The sequence below is a fragment of the Drosophila eugracilis genome, unplaced genomic scaffold (assembly GCF_018153835.1).
Source record: "Drosophila eugracilis isolate 14026-0451.02 unplaced genomic scaffold, ASM1815383v1 contig_2088, whole genome shotgun sequence".
NCBI lineage: Eukaryota > Metazoa > Arthropoda > Insecta > Diptera > Drosophilidae > Drosophila > Drosophila eugracilis.
Window position 1 is genome coordinate 827,902 of NW_024572964.1, and position 19,449 is coordinate 847,350.

General features: G+C 43.2%; 1 pseudogene; it reads left to right on the top strand.

Moving 5' to 3' along the window:
* Positions 1-18,538: 18,538 nt before the first annotated feature.
* LOC108104618 lies at positions 18,539-19,023 on the top strand (annotated as a pseudogene).
* Positions 19,024-19,449: the final 426 nt, after the last annotated feature.

The following is a 19,449-nucleotide window of genomic DNA, read 5'->3' on the forward strand; positions in this document are numbered from 1 at the left end:
TGCCCGGGCACCCAGGTTGCACCCAGCACAAGGCGAATGAGTCGGCGTGGTCTATTTTAAGTTGCGGAGCCCGAGTGCAAACTGATAAATATTGTTTACACACACTTGGGGCTCAAGTACAAGAGCTGAGAATGGGAATGGGAATTGGAATTGCTTTGCACCCAGAAAGGAAGATTGCTGGCCATAAACGAAGGCCCCTAAGTGGCCACAGGTGTCTAACCGGCAATCTCCGACCCATTCACATTACGGCCACGCATTTCGATGTTTGTGTTTTGTTTCCCTGTGTAAGCAGTGCTATCAGAATGGGCGCGAACGTTGCGGCCCAGACATGTCATCATTTGAATTTCTAATCTGTTTTTTATCTGCCCGCTGCTCACCTGTACAGGTATTTCTATATTTTTTCGTCAGCAGCTCTTGTCGTCTGGCCAAACAGGCTTACCATCGGATCTGGTTTGGTTTTTGCTCTTTTTTGGCCTACAGGTATTTTGCACTAATCGAAACTATTCCTCCGATAGTCGCTCTAATTAATTTATGGCCTCTCCAGCCAATCCGGAATACTTTCGGGTTGAGATTTCGCCCACAGCGGTGGCGAGTGCAAAATGCGTGAGGTTGCCGGAAGTGGCATAGTTTTTATGGTCTTTCGATGGAAAGGGGAACTTTTTGCTTCGGCTAAGACCTATCAGTAGTTCTGTAAGCAGTTGCTGCTAGGTACGGACTATTAATATCAAGAACAGATTAATCGTATTTTATATCAGTGATATCAGTTCGATGGCGTCATTATGGCTTTAAAATATGTATTTCGGATGGCACAGATAAGGAAGCGCTACAAATTTACTTCATGATTGAACTGATTAAAATAATATCTCTACTAATAAGCTTTCATGAGATTGCCCAGAAGTTTCTTAGCAGTTTAATTTCACAAAAAGTGTCTTTATTTTTGCATAGGTGCACATTTTTAGAAGGCCTTCTCTATGGTGTCAAATTTCATTCCAAAAAAGAGTATTATCCTTATTACAAAGCCAAAATTTATCGTAACATGGAAAGTTATACCTCATTGAGTTCGTAATTAAATTCCCCGTCGAACTGTGTACCACACTCAAAAAGTGATTTTTTTGAGTTTTTTCGGAAATTTTTATGATGTTCAAAAATGAAAAAACCGGTTTTTCCCGATTTGAGGCTCGATATATCAGTATTTTGTCTATAAAAAAGCCAAAAATAGTCGGAATACGGAATTCCATATGTCGTTAGGCTTCTTTTTGAATCTATTTTCAAAATATTGAAATCCCATTTAAATCTGAAGAAAAAAATATTTTTTCAATTTTTCATAAAAAAGATGATGGTACAAAAAGGTGAAATTTCAGAAAAATTTCAATTTTCGAAAATCAACTTCATACCCAGATAGAACGTTTTCTGGGGTCGTTAGCTGCTCAAAACAATACTCCCTATAGCTGTGAGTCTTATTTTGACAGAGATATAAGCATAAAACTGGAGAAAATATCGCCAATTTTACTAAAATGTCATGATTTTGATTTTAAGGCCAAAAAATCAGTATTTTCCTCATTACAGAGCCGAAAGTGGTCTTAACATGGAATGTTATACCTCGTTGAGTTTGTATTTTGATTCCCCGTCGAACGATGTACCACACTCAAAAAGTGATTTTTTTGAGATTTTTCGTAAATTTTTATGACGTTCAAAAAACGCGAAAACCGGTCTGACCCGATTTGAGGCTCCAAATATCAGTATTTTCTCTATAGCTCAGCCAAAAATGGTCGGAATTTGGAATGTAATACGGCGCTGAGCTTGTATTTGAATCTATTTTCAAAATATTGAAGTCCCATTCAAATCTGATGGAAAAAATATTTTTTCAATTTTTCGAAAAAAAGATGATGGTACCCCTTACAAAAAAGTGAAATTTCACAAAAAAATTATTTTTCGAAAATCATCTTCATACCCAGATAAAAAGTTGTCTGGGGTCGTTAGCTGCAAAAAAGGGTTCCTTTTGTTTGCAGCTCTTAATTTGACAAAGTTATAAACATAATACTGGGGAAAAGTATTGAAAATTTTACTAAAAATTCACAATTTTGATTTTCAGCCCAAAATACCAGTATTTCACTCATTACAGAGCCAAAAATAGTCGTGACATGGAATGTCATACCTCACTGAGTTCGTATTTAAATTCCCCGTCGAACGGTGTACCAGGCTTAAAAATTGATTTTTTTTTAGATTTTTAGTAAATTTTTATGATGTTCAAAAAACGCGAAAAGCGATTTGAGGCTCGAAATATCAGTATTTTCTTCATTACAAAGCCAAAAATGGTCGGAATATGGAATGCCATATGTCGTTAGGCTTCTTTTTCAATCTATTTTCAAAATATTCAAGTCCCATTCAAATCTGAAGAAAATAATATTTTTTCAATTTTTGGAAAAAATGATGACCCCTTACAAAAAATGCAAAATTTGACAAAAAATAAACTTTCGAAAATCATCACCAAAATGATACAGAAAGTTTATTTGGGTCGTAAGCTGCGCAAAACAGTCTTTCTTTTGGTTCTGCGACTTCTTTTGACAACTTTATAAGCATAATACTGGGGGCAAATATCGCGAATTTTACTCAAAAGTCACAATTTTGATTATCAGCCCAAAATATCAGTATTTCCCACATTATGGAGCCAAAAATGCTCATATCACGAAATGTTATATCTCGTTGAGTTCGTACTGAAATTGCCCGTCGAACTGTGTACCACACTCAAAAAGTGATTTTTTTGAGTTTTTTCGGAAATTTTTATGATGTTCAAAAATGAAAAAACCGGTTTTTCCCGATTTGAGGCTCGATATATCAGTATTTTGTCTATAAAAAAGCCAAAAATAGTCGGAATACGGAATTCCATATGTCGTTAGGCTTCTTTTTGAATCTATTTTCAAAATATTGAAATCCCATTTAAATCTGAAGAAAAAAATATTTTTTCAATTTTTCATAAAAAAGATGATGGTACCCCTTACAAAAAGGTGAAATTTCAGAAAAATTTCAATTTTCGAAAATCAACTTCATACCCAGATAGAACGTTTTCTGGGGTCGTTAGCTGCTCAAAACAATCATCCTTATAGCTGTGAGTCGTATTTTGACAGAGTTATAAGCATAATACTGCTAAAAATACCGCGATTTGTGCTCAAAAGTCATAATTTGGATGTTATGCTTAATATATCAGCGTATTTCCCACAACAACGCCAAAAATGGTCAGAAAAAGGAGTGTCGTACTTCGCTGAGTTCGTAATTTGATTCCCCGTCGAACTGTATACCAGGATCAAAAAGTACAATTTTTAGGAAAATATGTTATGTTACTCCTAACAAGACTTATAACTGATCTTAACTGGCCATAAAAAAAATTCATTTAAGTAAATGTTTATTTTAAGATGTCCAATTTCCAACAGTTATCACCCGAAGAACACAGAATTAATAATCAGCTTTAGCTTAGCTTTCAGGTGTTTAGTCTAATGATAATGGCAAAAGTGAATTGATCACCGCCAATCAAGGGCCTCTTTGCAACAGGTGCTTGAGAAGCAGGTGCGGGAGGGCGTGGCAGTCATCTAATTGTCGCAACACTAGAATTTATGAACTCGCCCCGCAATTTGTCCGCCAATTCGGGGCGACAAATGTGCAAACAAACGTAATAATAACATCAGTCTGTTGGAAGGGACTTCGCAAAGGGGTCGGAAGTCCAGGAGTTGGGTGGGGGAGGGTGAGGGTGAGGGGTAACTGGTACCAAACACTCACTCAAACACTCGAGAGGACACACACCCCTTGGCCAACTGGCGCGGACAGGAACCAACCGCATTGGAATCGACAAGAACACACACTCGAACGGGGGTTGAACGGCGGAGTCAAGAGGTTTTGAATAAATTTAACACGAGTTATATAAGGCAGATGACAGGCCTTGTGATGGGGTGGGAAATCCGTCGGATGATAAAGCGAGCCGGGAGGCGGGGGACCTAACAAATGTTGTGTTTTTAGCGAGGCTTTGTTTTCCAATTGGATCTCTGTTTGCACTGCCTTAATTTGCGACGTTCATAGGCCATTTGTTCCATTTTTATGTCATCATCGAAGGGGGCAGGCCGAAAATGCTGTCAGCTGCTCGGCAGAAGGGAGAAAACTGGCTGTATTTATATTTTTGGCATGAAACAATGGCAACGCACACATGTGGCAATCTATAAGCGCATAGAGACCTTATTGCCATGGCCAAGACAACAGGTGTGCGCGGGTTCGAAACTCATTTGAATGGGTGCGCTCTGCGAGAGGCTGAACTGGCCAAGACGGCAGAAAAGACAAGTCAGAAAACAGAAAACAGCAAAAAAGAAACCAGAAACCAGAAACCAATGCTAAAAAACACAGAAAACAGAAAACAGAAACAGAAACCGAAACAGCATTCGGCCGTCTGTCATAACGCATACGTCATGTGGGCTCCCCGCTTTAATGGCCAAGACGTGTTCAACGCATTAACATTTGCCAAAAGCCTTTAAACTTGCTCTTGCTAGATTTATATAGATTTTATTTTTATTGTGTTCGCCGAATAGTTAAATGAAAATGAGAATGAAAATGTCCAACGAACATTCGACAATGTTACAGCACAACGGCAATGCTCGTACCATCAGCGATCGCGTTCAATGGCTTGTTAAACATTTCGTGTCATTTGCCGTTGCCAGTCAGCTGCGAAGGCTGTCAGTCATGCCGTCGTTTAGTCAGTCATTCAGTTAGTCAGTCGACCAGATTTACATCCATCCATAAATCTAAGGCTTTTGGAACTAAAAATGTCGAAAGGCGTTTGAGAGATGGCTGAGATCCCTACTCTAAACCTATTTAAGATTCCTTAAAACTTAATAATGTTTAAGTAGATTCCTTGTAGTTTACTATTATCTAATATAATTCAGTAATATTTGCTTTTATTCAGAACTTGTACTCTAATCTCTCCCATATGTTATTTTTACACTCTTTACAACCTTACAGTTATCGTTTTACGATCCGTCTTAGTAATGGGCTTTCGATGGAAGGCGCTGGCTTAGGGCTTACTACAATGTACCGAGAACAATATCAATTTAGCAAAAATAAACAAGTGACTTATTATTTATGACGGCACTTGAGCACTTTCACCCAGATTTTTATCAATCCGCAAGCTACTCAGAGCCAGCAGAGATTAAGGAGCCATTGAGTAATTATCATTAGGAGGTGCCCCTTACTAACCACTTACTAACCTCACTACCATTAATAGTTCCAACGCAAATACCAGGATGGATGCTCTCTCTCATTCAGGTGTAGAATGTGAATATCTAAGTGAACTGCCATTTTGAATCTGCCCCACCTAGCCACCCACTCCCCCTCGCAGGGCAATTGATGCGCAAACAACACAGCCCCAGTGAGGCGGGTTAAGTAATTACCTGGTCGGTTACTGCACTGAGGGAAAATGATACTCACTTTCTTTTACTAACTCTTATTACTATCTAGAAATATCACCTCAACCTGAAGATGACTTTTAGTTAACCCTCCCAACTAGCAGAGTTTTCCTCTCAGTGTGCCGCTTCACCTTTTCTCCCCCAGATGCGACTCAATCTCTATCTCTATCTCTACGATAGCGCGCAAATCAGGTGCATAACACCTGAGCAAATGAAACACACAAACAGCAAGAACGCCTAACGATCGCTCGTCATTGGCAATACAACAAACAACGCCACAACAATACGAATCGCACATCGCACCATTGAGCAGGTGGTTCCGCAGGTGGTCACGCCCCATTTCGAGCAGCGCCCCTCTTGCACTCGGCATTTGGTAGTTGGTTTTGGTATTTGGTATTTGGCTTTATATGACTTATATTGTAGGGGTTTTTGTAGTATTATTATTGTTTTTTTTTTTTTTGGCCGGACGATGGACGCTATCAGCTATCAGCGACGCTTCCGCTGCCTCAGCTGCTGTTGCCGTTGCCGTTGCCGTCGCAGTCGGTCGGGTACACTTCGCATCACTCCGATAAAGTCCCCATTTGCTTTGCACTTGAATTTTAGAATCTCATTGTATTTATAGTATTTGTAGTCATGGCAATGAGTGCGCCGCTTTATACAGATATATTCACTCCACAAGTCCCCCAAAACTAACTAAACTAATGATGCCATGGCGTGTAATTGCACACGATAAAGGGGACAGAATGGGGTTCCACGGAAGGGAAGTACATCATATAGTTAGCGTTAAATCTGAAAACAATCCTTCACCATGCACTTTAAGGTGCTTTCATAAGTTTAACTAAGCTTAACACTATTCTGTAAACATGAGATAAATGCTAATAAACTGATAATGATAATAAACTAACCTTCATCTTAAAAAGTCTTAATTTGTTTTTAAATAAAACTCATCGATAAGGGGAAGAGAGGAATAGGAAGTAAGCCCGATATTGTTAAAGAATGCTGAATCCCAAGACTGCTATAAGTAAGTGCTGATTAATTAGAACAAATTGAGCTGCTTTCTGCTCGCTAATCTTAATAGCCGGGTGTTTGACCTACTATGTCTAGTCTATTGTTATCACCGAAAAGTATTAGTAGCGGGTGTTAGTGATTACGTATAGTTGGGGTTGCTGTACTACTAGTAACAGACACTAACTAACCAGAGGCTTTCCCTTAAAATATGATATGCCTGTGAGAGTAATTCAAACGCAAATACTCGAATATTTGTCATAACTCGTTGTTTTCCTTTTCGGCGTGACAAGTCTTGGCACTCATTTAATGGCCAAACAATCTACGCACTTGCGACACGCTCACACTGAGAAAAAAGTGTGCTGAGTGGTGTCTAAATCAAAGTGGCGTTGCTGTCAATAAAGTGCACATATTATGCAGCTGCCGTCGAAACATGAAAAACAATTTAGAAACGCCACAAATCAGCGGCTCAATGACCGCAACTGCAGTTCGCAAGCTGAAAACTGAAAACTGAAAACTGCAAACTGCGAGTGCCGAAGGAGAAAAAGATACGAGTCTCATGCAGATGCAGATACTCGCACTCGTTCGCAAAGGTAAAGGAGGCTGAGATTCGGATTCAGGGGCTGCAATCAATAAAAGCGAAATGCCTTCAAACAGGTGCACAGACGGAAAATGACAGGCCGGCGGTCTGTCTTTCTTTCGATTTTATTTTTAAATACCCTTGCTTAGGATATACTAAGTTTAGTCAGAGGTTAGACACGTATTGAAGAAGGAATTTCGAAGTAAATAAACTATCTTTCTCTACTTTAAAGTACAAGTAGTACGATTATATAGGAAAAGCTTCTTTCAGTCATCTCATTTTTAAATCTAAGTTAAAGCTTTAGCTTAGGATAAATCAGGTTTATATCTTAGACAGTCTAGTTAGTCATCACTAAGAGAAGATAACTTAACCCTCCTTTAGGGTATCTCATCTTCGACTTGTTCCTCCTCAACTTCTGGTGAAGGGAAGCGCCTGATGACACACTGAAAGTCGCACAAGATCGCCCGCAGCAGTGGGTGGCAACTCTGACAACCCTGCCGCTGATGTGTTGCAGCTGTGCGCCACATGTTGCTGCTGTTTTAGGTGTTGCTGCTGCCGTTGTTGTTGCTGCTGCTGGGGCGGTACTGGGCGCCCATTAGCGGCCGCCGCTGCTAATGGCAGCAGAAACGGCAGCTTCGTGAAATGAGCACAGCAGGTGCAGGTGCACAGGCACCACCTCGATCCGCCAGATACAAAACCGATCCATGGCGAGATCCGATCCGAAAAACCGAACCGAAAGTTGACAAATTTACAGCGGGCAAGTGCTGCTGGCTCAGAAAATGGCCGGTGGCAATTCATTTGCCTGCCACCGGTGACGATGACTAACCGGACGAAATGATGGACACTAAATGGCCGGTAGATTTATGGCGAGCACTCCTTGAAATGTCACAGTGGGCCCTGGCTAAGTGACCTGAGATTGTAGTTCATTTCTAGTTCTGGTTGTCTATAGTCTCAGAGCTTCTCATGTCTTAACCAAAAGTTATTTAGAGCAGATCAGAAAAATGTTCATCAATAAGCTGCCTCGAGTGTTCTTCGGAGTTCGACTTGGAGTTTACCGTTCGGCCTGTCAGGTGGCGCGACTTCAGCTGGTTTTCAAGCTATCCACGGACGACTGTGGATCCCATTTGGCCAACTACTACTACGCTCAACTAGTTGAGTCGTTTGGCCGCCTTCTCAATGTTACTCATACGCACCTGTGGCCCTCGTCCGTCCGCCAGACCGCCAGACCGCCAGTCCGTCCGCCCGTCAGTCCGCATTCATTCGCAATATTTTCACGCTTTTTCGACTTGTCACAACAATTGACACTTCAAGTTTTTGAATAAGCGAGAGATGCTGTTGCACACACCAATGGCAAGACACATCGACAGCAGCTGCGTGGGGCCACGAAATTCACGAAATGCCGCAAGAATTTCCACGAGGAGAACAAAGTAAAATGCTCATAATAAAGTATAACAATGTGTGCACAAATATTCGGTGCGATAATTTATGGCAAACATAAGCGAGGGGAGTCGAATAAAAACCATAAACAAGGCAGCAATATCCCCATGAATTTCTTTATTTAAATTTTAGGTTCGCCAAAGGCCTTTCCCAATGCGGGAAAAGCGGGAAAGGTGCCCACGCATCGCCCTCTCGATTACGCTTCACGGATGAGTTAAGACCCCTAAACTGACCCAAAACCTCGGACTCCGCGAACCAGGTGAAAGTAGCTGCCCCAGTCCCACCTGGCTGCTTTTCGCCCATTTATGGGGCGTTAGTCTGGCAATTAGTTAGTGTCATTTAGACAAATTGCCCAAAACAAAACAAAAGCTGAAAGGCTAAAAAAACAAACAAAAGCAAAGCCAAAAACAAAAGCTAAAACGCTGAGAGCAACTCCCCGACGAGGAGAAACAACGCCCCGCAATTAGACAGCAACAACGTCAAAAAGAAAGGCCATTAGATGGCGGATCCGGGGATCGGGATGGAGTGCCAATGGGTGTGGGGATGGGTTGGGGCTGAGTTGGAGGTTCACCTTATCGAAGCCAATCTGCATGCAGCACGGCATCTGCATCACCAGCCAGACTGCATCATTCACAAAATGCACAGAAAACAAAACTAGGCTTTCCTCTAAGCTTCTTTCTTTCGAATATCCTAAGAAAAGACATTTAAACTCATACGACTCGTATTACATGAATTTCCTAGGGAGAATACTTACCAACCACCTGCCACTTTTTCTCGCAGTGCACCTTTTGCGTCCATCTGCACTCCGGTAACTGTAACAACGACGGCCCACGGCGTCTGCGCAACACCTCGTGGTCTCAAAGTCGCACTGGGGCCCAGAGTCTTACCCACAGAGGTCTGTGATCCGAGGAAAACGAAGTCAAGTCAGCCAACTGGTATTTCCCAGCGGCTGACTAACAGAAAACTCGGCGAGTGCAACAGGTGGCCACCTATACAACATTCAGACGTACACGTACAAGGCCTGCTGCTGCCGCTGCTGCTGCTGCTGGCCAGCTCCCAATCACAATCCCAGTCCGAAGTTCCCCGCCGCCCCTTGGTGCGGAAAAGCCGCCTGTCGAAAACGTGCACCAAGTTAAACTGGAGCACTTTTCATACGAGTTTTCCAGGTGAAAATGCAGGCGGCAGCAACATGCAACCTGCAACTTGCAACTTGCAACTTGCCACTCGGCTGAGCGATGATGTATTTATGCTAAATTGCAAGTTAATTAATGTTGTCGCTTAATACGAACGTTAAAGTGGCAAAATGTTTGCTCTCGACGTCGCTGCCTGGAAAACGCCAGGAAATTAAGAGGCAACAAAGAGAGAGCAGAGTGGATTCGGGAAAGCTTAAAATTTATATTGTTATTAACTTTTAGTATTGCCTTTTGTTATTATAAACTGTGTCTTACCCCAAAGCTAACTGATTAGTTTTACTTCGGCAATAAAAGTCCAATAAATCAAACCCAAAGTAGATCTCACATAAAAGGTAATCAGCCTAGTTAAAGGTATTAAGCTTAAACTATTCAGTATTGAATAACGAAATCTGTGTGTAACAGCACTTTCCTTTATCCCAAACACTGAGTTACTTCCCCCCAATGAATGGTTTTTTTATTTGAGTTTTTAACTCCAGTTTAATTTCATGCTCCCACCTCATGTCCGAGCTTTGTTTTTATAATTATTACTGCACTTCGATGCATTGCAGGTGCACTGTGGCGAATTTTATGGCATTTGTTGTTAATTTCATTTGTTTTCTTGGCCGTTATTGGGGCCTTGCTGGACCCGCTCAATCACATTAGCGGCAAATGCAATGAATGCATTTGTTTATAAACAACATGCAAAATTGTGCAATAAAAGCGCAATGAAATTTATGAGCCAGCGGAGGTAGCAAATGGTCCGCCTCGGTGTCTTGGTGCCAGTGAAAACTCATAAAGGCTCCGACTAAAAATAATTAGAAAACGCCGAAGAGCATTGCACCTGTTTAGATGCTGGCCAGGCGCTGATTGAATATGCCAATGCGAATCGAAAAGGTGCCAGTGAGGAGGGGCACTGCGAGAAATGCTAGCTAACTAACCTGAATGCTAACTGAATTAAGTAAATACGATATCGATCTATCAACTCAACAGTTTATTAAGCTAGAGTATATCATTTTAGATAAGTACAAGCGTCGTTTTCATATCAACACGATTGAAGTTTTCTCTCTGTGCTGGGAAGATGCGACTATGTACTAGATGAATGAGACTTTTATGCATGTGGGGTGCATAATGGTAACGAATGGTAGATGGTGGATAGCCAGGAGGGGGGAGCTCCGATGGGAGGCCCATGAATTCATTATGCAGCCAGCCAGTCGGCAAACACCTGCTCCGATCGGATTTGAGGAGGGGTTTCCAGGGGGCGAGGAGCGAACGATAATGTCGGCAACATCTCGCAGGTGTATGCAAACCGATTGTTGCTGCTGCTGCCGGTTGCTATTATTGTTTGCCAATGCACTTATATTTCATTTAGTGGGGAAAGGAGTGGGAAAGCCTTGCAACATGCGGCCCCTCGTCACCCATCGGTGGGTAGAGATGTTTTCTCGGACCTTGTTACCCCGGGAGTGTTTTGTCAGAAATTATGCTTGTTTATTGGCCAGATGTCGGAGCGGTTTCTCTCGCTGTTTCCCTGTGCTGGAAAATGTGTGCTGGAAAATGCGACTCTAAATGGAAAGTCAAACAGAACGACTTGGGTAAACATGGCTAAGACATAGAACTGATCTCGGCTAGTAGAGATTAGAGGAACAAGGTGTTCTTTGAGGGAGAAAAGCAAATGTTTGGCCAAGTTGATAATGGAATTGGGTGAAAGATAAAATTGTTGCCACAATGTTGCAACTTGAAGAGCAGTACTAAGAACCTTAATAACTACCGCATTCTTTACTTAATAAACTGCAGATTAACTTTCATCATAAATCTATGATAACCCCATTTAATTTGATTTAAATTGTGAGTTCTGTGAACCAAAATAAATGCCACTCTCCCCCCTAAAACACTCCCAGAATTTTCACACTTTTCCCCCGATGATCTTCTCCAGTAGTTTGGAGGTCAAACGTTCGAATCCAAAGATTTGTCTGCCGACTAAGACACAAGTTTTGAATCGGAATCCTTAGGAACACATTAAAACAAAGACGTGATCCCCGAAGAAAAATCATCGGAGGAGAGGAAAAATCATTGGATGGAGACAGAAAGTCAAACATAATAAAATGTCAGCGGGAACAGCCGCAAAACAATTTTGACAGTCAAAATAGACACGCGCCTGCGACTGCGACTGGGAGTGCAGTTTTCCGATCGATCTCTGAATATAGATATATAGATATATAGACGCGATGACAAATGAGAGTTTTTAAGCCAGGCGGCACGGGAGAACGGCCAGCATACCAATAGAAAATTAAGTTGCAGATGCATGTTCGTCTATTTTGGACTTGAAAGTTTTCCGCGGAACATTTGTGGCCATAAATCATAGGCGGGTGACGGAGGCTGGAAGGAAAAGGTATCGGGAAATGCTCGGGAAATCAATTAAGCATCGTTTTCGGCACATACCCGTACGCACTCACACAATTGAGTTGTCAATCAGATGCCGATTTTTGTCGCCATTTGCCGTCAATCAGCGGCGGCAATTGCAAGCGGCCATCAATTATTCGTTTTTGACTGTTTTTCCTTTGGATTTTCCTCTGAGTTTTTCCTCTTGATTTTCGATCTCTGCCGATTGCTGCACGTGCGTCGCAGTTGTTGCATTGCATGTTGCCGGCTCATTAGTTTGGCTTTTATTTTTGGAAAAGCCAACGCGACGCATTTGCCGGCCTGTCTGCCTCTGATTTTCCTCTCATGCCCCCTGATTTTCCTCCTGCCTCCTCTCGGAGTTTCACGGAGTCAAAGTTGGATACTCGTCGCAGCAGTTGTCGATCGTTAGTTGCCAGTTGTTGTTGTTTTTGTTGCTGTTGTCGCCGTCGTCATCGTCGCTGTTTTTGTCTTCCGATGGCAGCAGGTCACAGTGGGGCAAGGCCTGATGGTTTCGTGATGAAATTGACAAGTCAATTATGGGAAATAAAGAGGGAAGCTTTAACAAGATCGTTTCTTTTAAGAACTTCTTTACTGTTTTTCTTTAATAAATAATCAACTTTTATATAACTCCTTAAATATTAATTCTTAACTTTAAGAGAAAGTTAAGAAACAGCTTTGAAATCACTCAGAAGATGGAAAACCTTTACTTAAGGCTTAGAAAAGCATGATATCATTACCATTAGCTATCCCACTTTAAGTTTCTTATTAGTATTCTCAACTCCTTTTCATTGACCTCCAACCACTGTGCTCCGATTGAACCAAAAACTGATTATTAATAGACCTTTGTCTGGCGCTTGCCGCTGCCGCTGCCGCTGCCGCTGTTGGCAAATGCCAAACACCGCAATTGTTGCTGTCATTGTTCTGTTACACTTGCAATCGCTTCATTTATTATCGTCGCGTCTTGGCTCCTCAGACAGTCAGTCAGTCAGTCAGTCATTCACTCCGTCAGCCAGTCAGTCAGTCACTTGTCGCGGTCGTTGGCTCAGCCTCCAATGGCGAGGCGCTGCAATGCAGACGCCAGGCGACAAGACACCTAAATTTAATGCGACAACCGCCAACCAGCTGCATTCAATTATTTAGTTGAAAAATCATCATCATCATGATCACGATCATGATCAGATCTCAGACGATCGTCTCGAAACAGACAATAAAACATCATTAAAAACCAACGGCGTTGTAACACGCCTTGCAAATATTTTAATTGTTTTTCTTCATTTCGCCCAGCGTTTTCCTTCAGCTTTTAGTTTCCCCCCCAGACGAGGCTCTTCCATTTGCATTTTTATGACTATGACCGAAAAATTGCGAAAATACTTTTCCGTTTTCCCAGCCATTGAGGTGTTAAGGATGCCCACATTTTTACACGCATGCAATTCATAATTATGTGTGAAATGTGCAGCGGCATGGCTGCGAAGTAGCCAAGGACCACACGGGATCTCAGGAAGATGAGGAGATCAAGTTGGGGAAATATGAGGAATATGCAGAGGCACTTCAATCTCTAAGATAAAGACCTAATTAGTTTTCCTGAAAACAAATGCAATCCCCTGCACTGGCAATAAAATAATTAACAACAAACCGAACAGAATGTCCCGCAGATAGCTTTCTGGCCGGGGGCCAGCGCATCGACACATACATTTCTCCCCTGCAATTACAGCTAGTAGCTTAGTCGGGGCTGGCAATTAATCTCTCACTGCAACGAGGCAGATCTGCTCTATCTCGATGCATGTGTCAGGTGCTTCTCAGAGGGTATTGAATGCTATACATGTCGGCCATCGTTAATTAGAGACCTCCACTATCGCTATCATCCAACCACCCTGCTGCACCTGCACGATTAAGTTTAGTATGAAAAGCGCCGAAGCCTCATTTCCACTGCAATCCATCAGCCTGGAAAACAGCGCAGGCCACAGAGGGCGGGCCGTGGAGAAAACTAATCCATCAGCCGGACTCATTTGCATTGAATTGAAAGGAAAACTGCGAGTGTGTGGGATCCCAAAATGAAACCTTATGTTCGCCACGAATTTCCAGCCATACGGAGTAATTTGTGAGAGAGACGAAGTCGGGGTGGGGGAGGGTCTGGGATGGGTAGTAATAGAACATATGGATGCCGTGTCGAATGATGATGACGCTGTCGAAACGAGGATATGAATGCCGTAGAAGTGCATTTTGTGGCATGTGTCGTTTAATTATGCTAAAAGCCAGCAACAACAAGGGCCAGCACCAACAAAGGCAACAAAAACAAGTCAAACAAATGCCATTGATACGGCGTCGGTCCTGGAGAGGGTGCAATCAGCAACCCTTGGCCGTAGAAGTAGGGCAGGAAGCCTCAGCCATTGTCTCTCTCAGGTTTTCCCTTTTTTGCTATACAGTAAACACTCACTAACTCAATTAAACTAAGTCCTCAGTTTACATTTCTAAAATAACTTTTAAGGTTACAAGGAAAAGTTTCCTAACAAAAATGTAAGAATTTCATTTTTATGACAGCTGTCTATCCTCTTTAGCCACCTTTGACTGTAAACAGTAAACATCTGACTGCAAGAACTGCTCTAATGAAGGGTTTGGCCTTGGGGCCTCGCCCACTTCAACGTTTATCAGCCCATTCCGTCCTAAGCTCAGGCAGCATATCGCTGATCCCCACCCAGCATGAAAACTAATGTTAGGCCTGTGATGACAGTAGAGGAGATGGAATGAGGAGCCACTGGAGAAGCCTGGCTTCGTGTGTGATCTTTATCAGCACGTCATGCTCAAGTCTTCATTAGCCACAAAGGCGTCTTAAATCTGTGGACATGATATGCCTTCTTGGATGGAGAAGCTGCAACAAAGAGAGGCAGATTCTGAAAGTTCAAAAATTATCAGAGAGAGCAGGACTTCTGTAGTTCCTGGTAGTAGTTTTAGGCCATTGTTTCCATTAAATCCTTAGACGATTAATTGATATATTAATAGAACTCAACCATCTGTAGAAAAGTCATTTACTACTACTGACTCCACCCATTCCCCATTGATCTGAGACCACTGTGCATTAACTAACACCTCATCACTGGCCGGCGCTGACTGACTGACTACCTGTATTATGTGGTCTCGCAACATTTGGCTGCCAGTTTTCAGTTTTTCAGCCTTTCAGCCAGATGTGCTGGCCAAGTTTGCTGTTGTCCAAGCGCCGCCGCCGCCGCCGCACGCGAAAATGCATTTCCCGCTGTGTGTGTTCGAGGTGGTTTCCATGAAAAGCCAGGTCTTGGGCCGCTGCCTTCATGTTTTTTCACGCTGTTGCTGCATATTTCACACACACAGCTTGCGGCAACACCTCGTGCCAAGACTTTGGCCGTTTTCGCCTGGAAAATTAGTGCAAAATAGGCAAAGGAGGGTGCAGTGGCAGAGTTAGAGGGCGGGGGAGATGATGGCTCCCATTCCCGTTCCCGTGTGTGTTTAAATTTGTGTGCATGATCGGCAGCAATAATTTTATTTGTTTACGATTATGTTCGCTGGCCAACAGGCAATGGCCAGTAAGCCAGTCAGTTGGCTTCTCCGTCCAATTTAGCCAGCCAGCTCCTAGCTCCTACCCCGGACTCCCGCTCCAAGTCCATTCAACAGTCGCGTCACTCATACGCCCCGACGACAGCCGCGCCAGCAGACTTTCTGGCCCCTTCTCTCACACTGCAGATTGCACCGGAAAATAGTCTGTATTACACACCTGTCTAGTATCTAAATAAGGTAAAGAAACCTGTAAGTTCTTAATTTGATTTTGGAATTCTCGGATTATTTCTGTCTGTCTTTTAATTTTGTCATAAAATATAAATAGTTTTGGGTTCCTAAGCTCAACTATTTCGTAGAGTGTAGAACCCAACCCCAGATTAGCTCCATTCCGATCCGATCCTAACCATTCCATTCAGATCCCAGCTGCTTTGTTGTCCCTCTTGTTGGCAGGCGCCTAAGCCTGCGCCTTGCGCCTTACGCCTGGCCAAGTCCATTCAATTCATGTGAAAATTGCTATAAATTGTGGCCAGATCGGGCCTTTTCCAGCTGGGGGGGAGAAATATATAGTCAAACAGTGTTGTTGGCTGCTTTTGGGGGCCGCACACGGTAGGGATTTATTGTTTATTGTTTATTGAAATTGCCACAAAACGGTGCAAAATAATGAGAAAATCGCTGCGGCCCGACATTTTTATGTTTTCATTTTGCAAAGTTGTTTGGCTTTCCGCTCCACGGCCTGAGTCATGTAACCGTAGACGTCATTAAATCTGCTCAGAACAAATTTCCCTAAAAGCCAAAATGCCATCCATATATCTCCCAGCCACGTGCCCATCTTTTGTTGTCATCCACTTCATGGGATGTCCTCCCGCCGGCCGTTAACTTTAATGCTTTTGCTTTTGCTTTGTGCTTTGTGCTCGGAAAGCAGAAATCACGTCTAATCAAGATTGATAGTCCGTAACGCATTTAGGTCTGACTTGCGACGCCGTCAACCAATCCCCCAAATATACGAAAAGCCACCCCCAAAACTCAGGCAGTTGCAACATTTGCGCTTTTTGCTGGTCAAATGTTTGTGCCGCAAGTTGCAGCCGCAAAAGGGGCGGTCTGATGACACAGGAAAACCGAGCCGAGCCAAAGCAGTACCAATCTATACCAATCCAATCCCCACATGTGCCATTAGCGACGGCTGCCTTGATTAAGTTATAAAAACTGATTCCCCACTCCTTCAGGATCTTCGTTTGCACTTAAACCCAGAAAGAACCTCACTACGGGGAGCTATTGCTCGGACGTTGATTGGACTTTGACTTTATAACCCCAGTATTGTACCTTGAAACAGCTTTTATTATATAGAAGTAAGATCTAGTAAGGGAATATGTCATTCTTTGAAGAATAATTAGTACTATCCCTGAGAAATACTCCCAATTTCTGTTATCTTCTTCCCGTTAATGAGCTGCTAATACCTCTAATGCCCAAGTGGTTAATAGAGCCATCTGTTTGGCTGGCATTTCGAGGCAAAAGCAGTGAGAAAGCAGTGATTTGCATAGAGCAATTAGTGGGCCCACTCGGATGCAGCTGCCGCCGCCCATCGACCAACTGTCGCGCCCACTTAAGTCAAGGGATTCCGATCGGAGAAAACAGAATGCAGCGTCAGTCGGCTACCCGCAATCTGCAATCCGCAATCCGCACAGATTTCCCTTCGAAATGGCACATATTTGCTGAGACAAATGCCTGCGAAAGCCGAGCAAACCAGAAGGAAAGTCGCTGAAATGCGGAAATTACAAAACAAATGTGCGAAAAAGTGTTCCTCGGCCAAACTGTTTTTTCAGAACATTTGCCAATATAATTCGCAGGCGCAGGCAAGTCTGTGCACATTTCGGTCGCATTGTTCGGGGGTTGGGAAATCGAAATGCCTTGAAGGTGCCATCGATAGACCGATCAACCCTCGGGGCCGGGAGTTCATCGCCGAATGACACGAAATCCGAGCAATTAACTTAATTAAATTGGAATAACAAGTGCTCAGCAGTCGCCGGCGGTGGTCCTAATCCTCATCCTTCCGGGACTGTTTGTCTTTGTGCTCGACCAAATGTCGAATTTTGTGACGAACGGCCTGGTCCGTGGCATGTTTACCCGAGTTTGTTTGCCTCAGTTGGCAAATGTTAATAAGTAATTTTAATTTGTCCTTCTACTACGAACGAAATTGGCCGACAAACATGTCCGAGGCCTGTTTGCGTTCCTTGATTTGTTTTGCGATCGAAATTAGTCGAGGGAATAGTACATGGAATTAGTGGACAAACATGAGAGGGGTGGCTTACGAGCTGTACTCAAATTAGGAAGACAAACATTGAACAAATGGCAGATTCTATTACTTGCATGGCTTACACTTCCTTATATGATTATAACTTGCAAGTTATTATATGCCTTTCATTACTTGTACTGTCTTCTTATTACTCCCATCAAAACCTTCAACTATTTGCCTTTTCAATTGATTTCCCTATGGACAACATTTATCATGGTAACTTCCCAGTCAGAAGACACCTTCAGATTCCCTGCAACTCTTTCCCCCTTTAATTCACAGCTTCAAAAGTCAAAATGCGTGGCGTGTTCCAGCTCCGATTTCAATGGCTTGCAAATAGCTTTAAGGCACCCAAATCCGCCACAGATACGGATTCATGTCCCTCACCCACTGCCACCCAGCCAGCTGAAGCGAGAACAACCGAACTTTAATGGCCGTCAACCAACATTAGAACCAACAAACCGAAACGAAGTTGCCAAGAGCACTGAGAAAAACTTCTATGCCCATCTTCTTAAAGTTTAAATAAATCTTCCCCTAACTTAATTTACTTATTTTCTACCAGCAAACACTTTCTCTCAGTGCTCCAAGCATGTTGACTGTGAAAACTTTATTCCTGGCTAAAAGCTTTCGTAGCTGAATTTTCCACGCCCCCTCTGGCGACCCTGGCTCTGCGGAACGGAAAGAATTCTAATAAATGTCAGACGAGGACGCTCCCCAAAAGCGAATTCCTTTTGATGAACTCGAAATTGTGCACGTGCAAAGCCAGGACAGGCAGGCGGGGGGCTCGAGATGGATGAGTGAGCTCCTGGGCAAGGACTCGGAACAACCCCCAAAAGCAAATGTTGGGGTGTGTCGTCGGAGTTAACGAGTTCAAATGTATTCATGAGACGGCTCTTACCAGCCAGCTGGCTTTTATGTGTGGGAGGTGTTGCCTGTGGGGGGAACTCCTGCCCCCGACCCGCCTGGCAAAACCTCCCCTCTCGAGGCTTTGGCTTCCTGCCAGCTGCGAGGGTTGTGCACGGCCCTGACTTATTGCCTCGCGGTCATGTGGGAGGATGTGTCTCGGCCCACAAGCCCACCTCCCTGACGAATTCCACTCAATGTTTTGCAATTTGCAGGTGTTTTCATTTCCCATTTCGACCAGCTGTAGACATTTTCCAGCAAGCCAGAGGGCTTTAGGCCTACAAAGGCTTGATTGAAAAAAGTTGTCATCGTAATGAGAAATATCTCCATATTTAAATAAGGCAAGTCCGAAATCATTTTTGGGAATAATTTATTCACCTGTTCGGAAAATTTGGTGTTTGTGTGAAAAGTGCGTAAGCCGCAATGGGAAAAATGGAAAAGAAACAAACACATCTCCCCGAATGGGGTGAGAACAGGCCCTCCCTGGACAGCCCGACTCTGACGCTGTCCAGAAGCTGTCCAGAAGCAGCAGAAACGATGCGCCGATCAGACGATCCGCAGACCAGTTGATCGAACTATATAAAATAAAATATTTCCACACAGATTTCCCAAATAGAGCGAGTGCGGGCAATGTCAGTGGCGGCTCGTTAAGTTTTCCCCGTGTGTGCTGATAGCACCTTGAGGGTCTGGGGCCCATCAGTG